The following is a 12,153-nucleotide window of genomic DNA, read 5'->3' as shown; positions in this document are numbered from 1 at the left end:
TATACCCAGTTTATATTTCTAGAATTGAAGTTTCCTGGCAAGATGTCAGGACAACTGTCAAGTAAAGATAATTTTTCAAGTTCTGCTGGTTAACTTGTCGGAAACCAACTTCATATTTGGAAGGGAATGCTTTTGACTTCTACAATCATGGAAGTGACACAATGCAATTATATGATCTTTCTGAATTATCTGATCAAGTGCAACAAGAGTGCAGCTTGAATAGCAAATACCAACTTTGCTTGCCAAAAGGAGGCATTTTCAAAGAACTAATACATTCGGAGGAATCACACTGCTTATTCATGTGGTTCCTACAAGCAGAAAAGAAGCTGAGTAGTAACTGCTGTACAGTTTAGCACAGATCTACTAGGCAAAGAGCTGGGTGATTCATGGTCCAGTCCCAATAGCAATTCATGCTGACAAATGTCGAGCTAATACTGGGCAAAGTTGTTTGTGAGACAGGAAATCTCTCACATTTCTTCTTCACAGGCAGTCTTCCTCAGCATACAGAGAGAGCTAAGATCTTCAGGTGATTTCTTCATAATGAAGATGACTTTATGTAGGTGACCTGAGAGTTTTACAGGGATTATGTGGAACTTGATGGGGATTTACAAATAAAGGGGTCCCATTTCATGGACTGGCACATTCAAGAGATGGAAGTTTGCTGAGAGACTTTTCCCTGAAAGATCAATGTTGTCACACTTCAGTCTAAAGACATGACAGGTCTAATTCCAGGTCCTTTGGAATACTGCGTTCAGCCTAAGTAAAGGCACTCTACTGTACCCTCTATAAGAAAAATTTAATTCCCCTCCGACTCTGCACATCAACCCAGAATGACAAACTTTTTGTAGGGCACCGCACAGGTGCCCTTTCAGATATGTCCTCACAATGCCTGCTTAGTGTCAACTGTGACAAATATAAAATCTTATAAAGTGCCAAATCACAGCCTCAGAACAGAAGCTTCTGCAGACTTTAGTGAAGACCCACAAATGGAACTTAACTTGTCTTGTAATAAACACTTCTAGCTCCCAGGTCATATGGTTACAACAAAGTTAATGAATACAGTTTTAACTTTGTAAACTCAAGAAGGGCAATATAAAAGTGGAAAAAGGAATTCCAGTCTTTCACAAGGCAGGGCAAGACAAATTGCAGTAGGAAACCTCCCACCTGGGAATTGCAAAACAGGGATGAATAAATAGGTTGAAGTGTGCATACATCAGGATACCAAGCAAGCTATTTGCATCTGATGAGCCCAGGAAGTATCTGTAAGAAGGAACGGACAGACAGATCTCTCAGGCTGCTTCCAACTCAGCTAGTCAATCTACACCGTATGCAGATTACCTCAATTGCTCCCTGTACATCTGCATCACCCGCCGGAGCAGTCTCCATTAGAGATTCAGGCATTAGCTCTGAGCAGGCTTGTAAGCCAATACAGCACGCAGTGAAATACTAGCTTAGGTCTTGGAAGCAATACAGATGTCTTATTTAGCCTATACTCATTTATTTGCTTTCCTCTACCTCCCTGAAGGAGCTTCTTCCCTTAATATCTTTTCAAAATAACAACCTCTTCTCCCCAAAACAAAACAAAAAGTCCATATGAAACATCTGCAGATAACAAATTAATGTACTTTACAGGTTGATGAAGAAATATAGCTCTATGAAGGGAATGGGAACATCCCTGAACTTTTGTTGCAAAACTGGAGCTATTATTAAGCTTTTGCAAATATTCGGTCGTTGTACATTCTGTAAGAGTTTGAATCAAATGGTTTTATAAAACTACTCAGGATTTTGGTTACATAAATATGCTACTAGTTGTTTATATTTGCTCTGGTCCATTTCTATATCAATAGTGGAATACATGGCAATGTATTTACTGTTAGAGAATTTGTAAACAACTACATATACTATTTTACTTAGCCTATCTTTGCATTCAATTCATAAACATTTGAAATTATACTAAAGGCAAAAAACTACAATGGATGGAAGTCATGCTGCTGAAAACAGAAAGGGGTGGCAAAACTAAGCTCCCCGAAGCACTGCACTGAACATCTACGCTTGTTGTAAAATGAGTAACATGGCAAACACTACCTGCAAACTGAAAATTATTATCAAATCCCACCCACATTTGCACCATGAAGCCTGACAGGGAAAACAGAATTTTCACTAAGTATTTCTAGCAGGTTAAAACAGAAGAACCTCTCACAAATCACAGGCACAGAAAGAAATGTTCCACTTGAGATGAGACTTGGGACCCTTCACATTTGCTAATCCCCTGTGATTTAAACTGTGCAGTCTGATTTATTCCACTAGAGGCTTAAATTTAATGCCTTTATTAATTAGAAAAATTAATATGTTTAAAAATGCAAGCATTTAGCAGTCTTACAAGGGTCTGTCACACCTTCACTTCACTGTTGAGGAACAGGAGAAGTTCCCATATCACTGTTTCTGGGTGCAGCACTGCATTTTCAGTTACACTGAATGGGAAATCCCTGATAGCAAGATGATGCCCTTTGTTTTGCTCTTCTTCACTAGTTTGCTCTTGAGGCAGTGGGTACTGTAACTTCCAACAGTTGCTCAGCATCATGCACACAGGTAATGCAACGCAAAAGCAGTCAGTCGCATCTCTATCTAAGGTGTGGCTATGCTCAGTCTTGATTTTCTGAAAAATTGGGACAGGCAAAAGAGGTGTACAAGACTGCACTGCAGAAACCAAAGGGGAAACCTAGAACTTAAAGAATTTCACAAAATGGAACAAAACATCCAGAAACTCAAAGAAAATAAAAATAAATGAATCACATTTTCACAGCTGTGACTTTGCACCACTGAAAATACTGTGCAGGGTGATGTTTCTGATACACATTTCTTTCCTGAGCAGAGGAATTTGGTATGGCTTTTTGATCCTCTCAGATATTTTGTTACTTTCAGATACTCACAGTCCCAAGTGTAAACAAGTTCCTTTTTTTCCAAAGAAACAGGTTTTGACCAGGAGTCAACTAACCTCTCTGAGACTTTCGGTTGGAAAGTGAAATAAGTATTACTGACCCAATTAGTTTGTGCATCTGGTCTTATTTGTCATTGTTGGGGTGGGGTTTTTTTGTTGCTGTTTGTTTGGGATTTTGTTCAGGGTTTTTTCTGTTCTGTTTCTAGTTAGAGACTGCTGACTAGTTAACTCTGTACAGTTTCTTTTTCCCACTATTTCTACAGAAAATTCTCACACTGTCACCTGTTGTCCTCTCTTGTCACTGGAATATGATCTGATTTCCAGGTGCCTCTCTCCCCTCTCTTCCTTGTCCTCTACATTCAAATCGGATCAGAATAAAAGCAGCCTGTCTGCTGACCCCAATTACAATGCAAAAACTGTATGGGGTAGACTGAAAGAGGATGTCTGTCTTGACCCAGAGATACCACTTTGCAGGGAAAAGCATGCAATAAAGTATCTGTAGCAGCCAGTTCAAGTTTCCCTTTCCCCAGTTTTAAAAACACGGATGCCATTAATACCTCTGCTCAGGTGTTTGCCATGAAGTTCTGTTAAATCACAGAGCCGGATTCAAATTCATTTCTGCTTCACCCTGGGATTTCTTTTTTGCAGACTGGCACATGTACCCAATAAGTAACGCATGCAAGAAGCAAGACCTCGGGGTCCACAGCAGCGGGTGTCACGTTCAGAGGAGGGACAGAGATGCACACGCTTCGTAAAAAGCAGCGTGCAACCTGCTACCACTGAGCAGAGGCAGAATTTAAATTTAATTCCGTTAAAAGCAGGGAGAACAAGCCTTGTGTTTGCACGGGCTGGCAGCAGACCCGTGTGCGCTTACCTCAGACCACCGTTTGGCTCTTCATCGGAGGAGAAGGTGCCATTGCAGACGTTGCCGAAGGAGTGGCTGGGCTTCAGTTTGGCTTCCTCACAGTCTGACGCAGGCTCTCTTTTCTTCCTCTTGCCAAAGAGCTTCTTGAAAGGCTGGAATTTGCCTGCTTTTTTCTTGTCTGTGGATTACAAGACAAACAGGCACAGGGCTGAGGGAACACGGCTCCCAAGCACGCACCGCACCGCGGCAGCAGGTTCAAAGGAAGAATGAGGTCAAAGAGCAAGTCACCAGCCCGAAGCAGCCTGGTGCTTGCAATGTAAATGCAGGGCTGCAACTCGCTGTTGACGTGTCATGTTGACAAAGCAAAGGTAAGAGCATTAAAACATCTGCTCTAGGGCTTAAGGATCTGCTCAGATGTGTCAGTGCAGCTGAATGTTTGGATGAAGAGAAAGGATAATTTTGCAGAGCCAGAATATAACACTGAGACTCGTTTTTAGGCTTCACATCACACTTTTGACCTTTTCACCGTAAGACAACCACTGCTTTGGTCACCCCACTTTGGCAGGTGCTGGAACTTCTGACTTGAATTAAAAGAAATTGAAAATAACCAGCTGTATTTTACTTACATACCCTCATAACTAGACAAGTAAATTTACAAATGAATAAAGAGAAGAGGATAAAGTTCTGTTGGTTTGCTGGTGGGTTACTTCAGTAAACATCCAGCAAAGTCAATACATTTTTCTGACTTTTTTTTCCCAAGTAACTGAGGACAGAATTTGACCAAGCATTTCTTCCTTGAGATGCTTAAATTTTAAAAGCTCCACAAAAAAAAGCACAGCAAAAAGACAAAACAGACATGAAGACAGAAACAAGAAATAAAAAAGTTAACCAGAAATAAAAAGTAACTTTTTTTCCCACCAAAGGCTGAAGAAAATAAAGGCAGTTTCTAACTACTTTCCCCACATCCATTAAAAAGAACTACCAAGTTTCTTGTTAGCCACTGCCAAGAAAGGGTTAATTTCTGAGGGCTGGGATGCACCAAAGAATTACTAAAACACCATAGCTGTCAAAGAGCTTCATTTCTTTTCTGCCTCTACTTAATTTTGCATTGAATCTGCTTAAAACAAGCCCGTTGTTTGGGTTTTTTTAAAAGTAACCCCAACTTTTAGCCTCCTATCATAATCCAGTTTGAGAAGCATCGTGTTGTACTGATGACAAATACTTTCATCATCTATTTCAATCCCTATATGTGCTTTTCTCCCAGCTGTATGCATACACACTGCCTCAGCACGCTCTACTCCTTGTATGAGCTGCTGCTCATCAGAAAGCAGCAGTTTGGTTGCAAAGTACGTAGAGGACCCCATAGGAATGTTTGACCAGGAAACATGAAAAATCTTCTGCAGTGCAACAGTATTCTTCAGTACCACATCAGGTTTTATGCTCCACTCCACTATACCTGGGTATGGCAAAGCCACATCTGCGTACCACCGCTCTGTAGTTGCTGGAGGCATAACTACAGAGTATTTAGAGAGAGAAAATGCGCCCAAGCACATTGTGATCTGGCTACTTCCAGCGACAAGCGGTTTTCAAACTATCATGGTGCCAGCGAGCCTGAGCTGAACCCAGAGGTGAGATCAAACTTACGCAGACAGCAAGAAAACTACTCTTTGTGAATCCATCTGTATCCAATTATGGATGAAGTACGAAACCTAGATTGGAATTATAAAGTCAAAGATGCAACAGATAGTAATTATGGATTTCCTTTACAGATCTCTAAGAAGTTTACACAGGTATCATTCTTTTCACTGGGCAGTCAAGATACATAGCATTTATGCAACTTCATTAAGACAACAAGGCATCCCAGTAGCAGCGTAAAGATAAAAAGCTGAAATATGAACCTCAAATTCAGGCCCAGCATTAGAATTTTTTGATCCAGAATTGCTGACCCACAATAAGCAGTTGAGAAAAACAACAACCACTGATGCAGCAGTTTTATCAGTGTAGAAGAAAAAGGGGTACAGAAGTTTACTCTTCCCATCCCCTAGCTCTGCTTTGCATAAACTGACCAACTCACATCTCCAGCCAGATCAATTGCTTGCTGCTCAATTCTGACTTAAGAGAAATATACTCTTATATGAAACCCCTAACAGACAGGCAGGCAGTCATGCAGAGAAAAAGAGAAATTATTGCTCTAGGCCACAGCTGCCCCAACCCTTCACGCACTTCAGAGACTGCTTGCAAAAACTCATAAATCAAATCTTAGAGCATACAGGAGAGAAAGCATCAGTACCAGACACAAGACTGGGTGAAAGAGCTGTCTTTCCACAGTTCCTACCTCGTCTGCTTCCTCAGCCTTCTTTGAAAGGGGGAGGTTGTGTGATGCCATTTCTACTGGTTAATGTAATTTACTGCATAAATCAATTCAACTACAGTGTCTTTAAAGAAAGGTTCTGTATCATTCATCCACTTTACCCTTGTCCCCTCCTCTTTTAGAGGTCTTCAGATATAGCTGTGAATTACCTCATCAACTCTAAATCTACTGTACTGATTCACCAACCATGAATCTAGGTGTTGAACAAATAAGACAGGTCAACACAGCTTTCATTTCATCAAAATGGGTGAAAGCCAACATGGTTATCTCCAGCCAAGATCTGCTTTTCTCCATGTGATTTAACGTGTCCCTCAGCTGTTTCCCCGCTCCATACCCCATCATCACAGTTGTCATATTACTAAGCGTGAATTCTTTAAACTAGGCTTCGTCACTCACTGCAAAACCAATGAACACCCTTCCCTGCACAGGCTGCACACACTATTCCCCATCCTGCCAGCACAGAGATAAGGAGCAGCCAGCCCTTGCAGGCTTCTAATGAGGCAATGCCTGACCACTAAGGCAAAGTCTATTTATGTAAATTTTTCACAAAAATCTTATGGAGTAAGATGTGGGATGGTATCACCTACAGGGTAAAATGCTTCCTATAACAGTAAAACAAATACAAAAAGGAACTGAAACATTGGCAACGCAACAGACAATGCCCTGCCCAAAACCCTTTCGAGTCTCTAATGCTAGAGCTCAAACATGACTCATTCCTCCTGTCTATCCATACTGCTGAAAGAAAAAAATGGGATAGGAAAGGCTTAAGGTTGGGACATCCAATACCGTCGACTTGTGTCAAGGACAATTGCTGAGATAGCTGGGAAACAAGTCTGCTTACACAGGCCATTTGCTTCTCTCCTTAATCACTAGAATGGGAATCCTACAGATCCAGCTGCAGAAGAACATGGAAATCAGCAATTAAACCTTTTTTCCTGCCTGTTTGACAAGCCTCTCTTGTTCAAATCACTGTAAACAGTTAACAGTAAATCAGTTTTGAATCACAGAAAAACATGAGGTGTGAAGGCGACAGATAAACAAGGTTGGATACATTAGCTAGAATAACACAGCACATATGGTAAACGCTCCCTTCTCAGCTTATTCCAGAAGAGTAGCAGAGCAGATTAGAATAATCTTTAACCCGTCATATAATTTGTCAGCTACATAAAGACATGTAGTGCCTATCACAGACCCAGTTAAATTGGAGAGCATCGGTATAATGAAACCAGCACATGGTCCCTCCAGTCCCAACAACAGAGGGGATACTGATAGGTGCAGCTACTCCTCTCGCACTCTTTCACTCTACAAGAAAGATGAAGGCCGGTGCAATGGGCTTTATTGCCAGTAAATCAGGCACAGCCTTTGGACTCCAGCTGGCAGTCTCAGCAACGCACCAGCTGACAAATCCCTGTAAGAGAGCCTGTAGTTGAACTGCTCAAATGTCACCCAAATCCACTGGGATTCCTAGGCTGTGATGCCTTTCAAAAACTGCATAGAGCCCTCAACACAAGCACAGGTCAAATAAAGATTTAACTACCACTCTTCCAGAGGGAAGAGCTTTAAATGTTTGGAAAGAGAGCAAGCAATGTACCCCAAACAACTGGCATAATGCAGGGGTGAGGCTACACCACTGGATGGGACAGAGATGTCAACACCACTGGAAACATCTGAAAAATAACTTTCAAGCAAAGCAAGCCTCACATGAGAAACAGAAAATCTCACATAATCATAGAAGAGACACCTAAATACGTAATAAAGTGTTGGTTCCTTGCAGCTTTTCCTCCTTGCTGTGGTGCTGGGGGCACTCACAGTAGTGTGGGTGAGAAAACCTGCTGGGACAGACCTCTCCAAGCAGAGCTGACCAAGGAACTGCATCAGCTGGTGGGTAGAAAGATGATTGTTCAGGGGAAAAATAAATAAAAGCAAGATTTACAGTGACTTTTTAAAACTGACGTTATTGTCGCCAAAATTTTTCAAACCTCAGTTTTGCAATGGGATTTGCAGAGATTTCACAAACTTTTGTTCATTATGCAGCACCTGTCTGTACAGGACCTGTCTCCAAAATAATGTGTTCCTTGTTAGTGAACTTAATGGCTATAAAATATGGTGTAATAGGCTAGATTAATGAGGATATGAACTATTAAGTTCTACAGGAATTTCTATAAAGTATGTAGAGAATGGAAATCCACATGAATGCAGTGTTAAGAACTGCACGGCAGGGAGAGGGCAGGTGGGTTACTGGGCTGCGGGCCCAATACAACAGCCGAGGTGGAAAAGGGAACTAAAAAGTACTGTTAAGAGGGTAAGTTGACTGACATCTCTAATCACATCTCTACAGCAGAAAGAGGCTGTTATGATGTACATTGCCAGTATCAGTAATAAAAAAACCCACCTTGATTTTAAGCTAATGGTATGTTTATTCATGCTCTTTTTAAAATGACTCAACTGCTACCATAAGCATTGCCCTGTTGAGCCCTGGGGTGGCTGTGCATCTGCACAACCTCTTTTCTTTACAGATTCCCACTGAAAAAGCCACCCTGCCTCCCCCCTGCCCCATCTGTTCTCACAGGGCACAGAGCTTCCCTGCATAAACTGGGATCAGCACTTGCCTCCATCTTTCCCACCCACTCCACATCTCAGTACGTCCATTTCTGTGAGTCCTCCGAGCTACTCATTATTGCTGATAACATTTGTGTTCAGAGAGGGAAGCAGCGCTCCCTGGAGAGGTGTCTCCACTCCTCCAGGAAAGGGAAACAAATTGTTTGGGAGCAAGGAGGAGGAGGGTGGGCTCTGCTCTGCTTAACCATGTTCTCATGTTTTAAAACAGGTGTGAGCTCTGAGCTCCTGTACATATTGTAGTTTGTCAGATTTCACAGGGCAAGTTGGTTTCTGGACATTTTCTGTCTCCATGACCTGCCCTTGGTCCATTGCCCTCTCTTTCATAGGTAGCTGAAAAGAAAGTTGGGGTTGACAGATGGACAGTGTCCAGATATACAATGCAGACACAAACACCAAAGAGCCCGAGGAAACATTTAAGATAACACAAAGGGAATAAAGATTGACCTAAAAAAAGAGCGATGCTCAGATTCAATAATATAACTTCCCAGCAATGAGTTCACCCGTGTGTTTAGTGATAGCATGTAACACTTGTAAAGCGGACAGTTTGCAATAGCCCTATGTTGATAGAGAAAAGATGAGATAATATGACGAGAGATGAAATCAATACCCAAGAAACATTAAATGAAACAAAATGGAGAGGGATCAAAGGCGACAAATAGTCTCATGAAACACCTAGGCAAAGCAAAGGAAAAATAGCATGCCAATGCTTGCCTGTTCTTCCAAGAGTATCAAGTGATCTTATAAGAGATACTATTTCTTGCAAACCGTGTCCCACAGAAAAGATGAGGTATTCTTGGATTACCTGATATAAACTAGTAATACTACCTAAAGTATCCATAACACAGCAAGAACCAATCTTACTTTCCAGAAACGTCTATTTACCCTTGCCACCTGCAAAAGCAAAAACATTTCCATAAATTACCACCCATTTTGTGATTTTTCTTCCTGCCAAAGGCTATATCTTCCAAAGAAACCATAAATAGCTGAGATAGTCAGCTGTTAGGAAACACATATGAATCAGCATAATAGAGTCTATTAATGTTCAAACACCATACAACACCTTATCATCCAGAGCAAGGAAAGAGGTATTTCAACACTTCTCTTGACACAAGGAAGTAACAGGGAAAGTAAAACCTTATTTTACTCATTTCAAGGCAAAAGGACTTAACCTCTGCTGCAGGAGGACTGGCACAGTGGTCTTTAGCAGCAAGGAAGAGATATTAATGGAGAGGAGGAATAAAGAACAGTTTTAAAGTCTTTAAATGACAGTAAACAGAAGAACCAAAGCCAAGTAAACACTGCTTCTATCCACTTCTTTGGTCTTGTTTACTCTTGCTAGAGTCTCACCTCCCTTCCTTTTTGAGGTCCTGTCTTCCTCTTTTTCCAATCTATAAATTAAAGCCTTCCCAGCCAGTCTTCATATTTCTGTGCCTGTTATTAAGTATCACTGTGAGTGGTACTAGAGGTCGGAAAGGCTCCTGTTCCTCACCCAACCCTTCATTTCCTCCCTAATCCATGCCGCTGCCAGCCTTGGGAAGCACCTTTGGGATGGGGAAGACACTGCTCTCTGAAAAACACAGCCAAACCTAGAGCTGGCAGGTCACTCTGGGAATGTGTGGGGTAGGCTGGGGATAGTGGGGATTCCCAGCAGGGAAGACGGTATGACAAAGTCAGTACAAACTTCAGCAGCAAACCTTATTGTGGCCAGGGAGCTTCCTTCTTTTTTCCCAGCTTTCGGGGGGAAGCCCCACGTACAGGTTACACAGTGAGTAGTTAAGGAGTTTAAAACAACTTGGGATACGCATCTTGAGCACAGTGATAGCAGCTAGCGGAGATCACACATATAAGGACACTTGTGAAAGGGTTAAGTAAATGCAATAAATGTTAACTAAGGTACTGGGCTGCATTACAGAACATATGGGATAAGATAAAACCTGCTTATAATAGCTCTGGGCTCAGCGATGCATGTGAGACTTTTAGAAAGGAAGAGACTGCAATAGCTTCTGATTCACCACAAAACATTCATCCATTATGTAACAGAAGGGAGAAAGTTTTATTTTACTAGGGCAATACTTATTAACTCAAGTTATTTGTGATGGAAGATCCTTTTGGTACACTGGGTTTTGTCTGAGGTTTCCAGATCTGCATTAAACACTTGAGGTCAACACACAGTAAAGAGATATTGACTCATTATTTCCTTCTCAGAGAAAAAATAATAAATTGTAAAACATGGGATTCTCTCAGAAGGTTCATTTCTTACATGAGACAATTCCTGCTTGAAAGCATTTATAACCTGCACTACCGGCCAAGCTACAGATGGGAGGATAAACCTCCCAAAGGCAAAGCAACTTGCCTGAGGCCCTGCTGCAGAGCAGTCCAAAGTCCAAGGAATACAACTCAAAACTGGCCAAACACCTCCCTGCTGCCCCTCCCCAGCTGCCGGCGGTCATTTGTACCTCCTCAAGGCTGGCACAAGCTGTTGGCAGACTAAGATCCTGCACTCAAATCACTATTACTAAGATATTCCTGCAGGGGATTGTTACGGGAACTGCTTTTTCTGCCCCTCCAGCCCCTAGAACAAGTCCTGTATTGCACCAGTCAACACTTTTGGATCATATCACTTCCCATTTTTTCACTGGTGAGAGAAGGAGCATTTCATCCTCACAGAAAGTTCTGGTTTACCATATAAAATGTTAATTTTCAAGAAGGGAGTACGAAACTCGTAGACCAAACATCTTCAGTGATAAGGCACAAGTGCTAACAGCGTGCTCCTGACATGTATCAATATGACAATGTTGAGAAGTATCTTGAAGTCAAAGGAGAGTCAGAGTGCCATCCCAGAAAAACTGGATGTCTGGAGGTCTGGGATAATACTTCAACATTGCCTCTCATTTTTGTTATGTACAAACTCATTCATTTAAGGCATACTGCTGACACGTTCCTCTAATAACTTGACCCCTATCAGCTAGAAATGGATGAGAAGACAGACCTGGCCACACCAGCTGATCACAGGGTAATCATAAGCCAGCACAATGGTACAGCTACAAAAAAAAGTCTGTGTAATACTATGGAAAGGGCTCCTGGAGCTGACAGGGGTTAGCACCTGAGCAAGGGGGTGGAGAGCCAACTGGCTAATAAATCACTGGGTGCTAATAAATCAAGGCTGAAAGCAAGCAGGTACAATCCAATCTATTTTGGATTGGGATTTGGAATTTTTTCCTTCTTTCATAAGGAAAAGGACAAACTAATACATTGCTGAGGTGTTTTGACACAGAACAAATTCTTTCCTGAATGTCACATAAGGGCAATCTTATTGGATACAAATTTATTGTCATGGTGCAAAATCAGATACAGTAGTTC

At 41.7% G+C, this 12,153-nt stretch overlaps 1 protein-coding gene across 5 annotated transcripts in view; it reads right to left on the bottom strand.

Annotated features, from left to right (window-relative positions):
• CRACD (capping protein inhibiting regulator of actin dynamics) overlaps window positions 1-12,153 on the bottom strand; it is a 139,383-nt gene that overhangs the window by 42,030 nt on the left and 85,200 nt on the right. For all 5 annotated transcript variants that reach the window (XM_074866250.1, XM_074866255.1, XM_074866252.1 and 2 more), the window contains exon 3: window positions 3,813-3,981. The gene's annotated coding sequence lies outside the window, so the exon portion shown is untranslated. The remainder of the gene's footprint in view (window positions 1-3,812; window positions 3,982-12,153) is intronic.

The sequence above is a fragment of the Strix uralensis genome, chromosome 4 (genome assembly GCF_047716275.1).
Source record: "Strix uralensis isolate ZFMK-TIS-50842 chromosome 4, bStrUra1, whole genome shotgun sequence".
Classification (NCBI taxonomy): domain Eukaryota; kingdom Metazoa; phylum Chordata; class Aves; order Strigiformes; family Strigidae; genus Strix; species Strix uralensis.
Note: the sequence above shows the minus strand (reverse complement) of the source record. Positions and strands in the feature narration are given on the sequence as shown.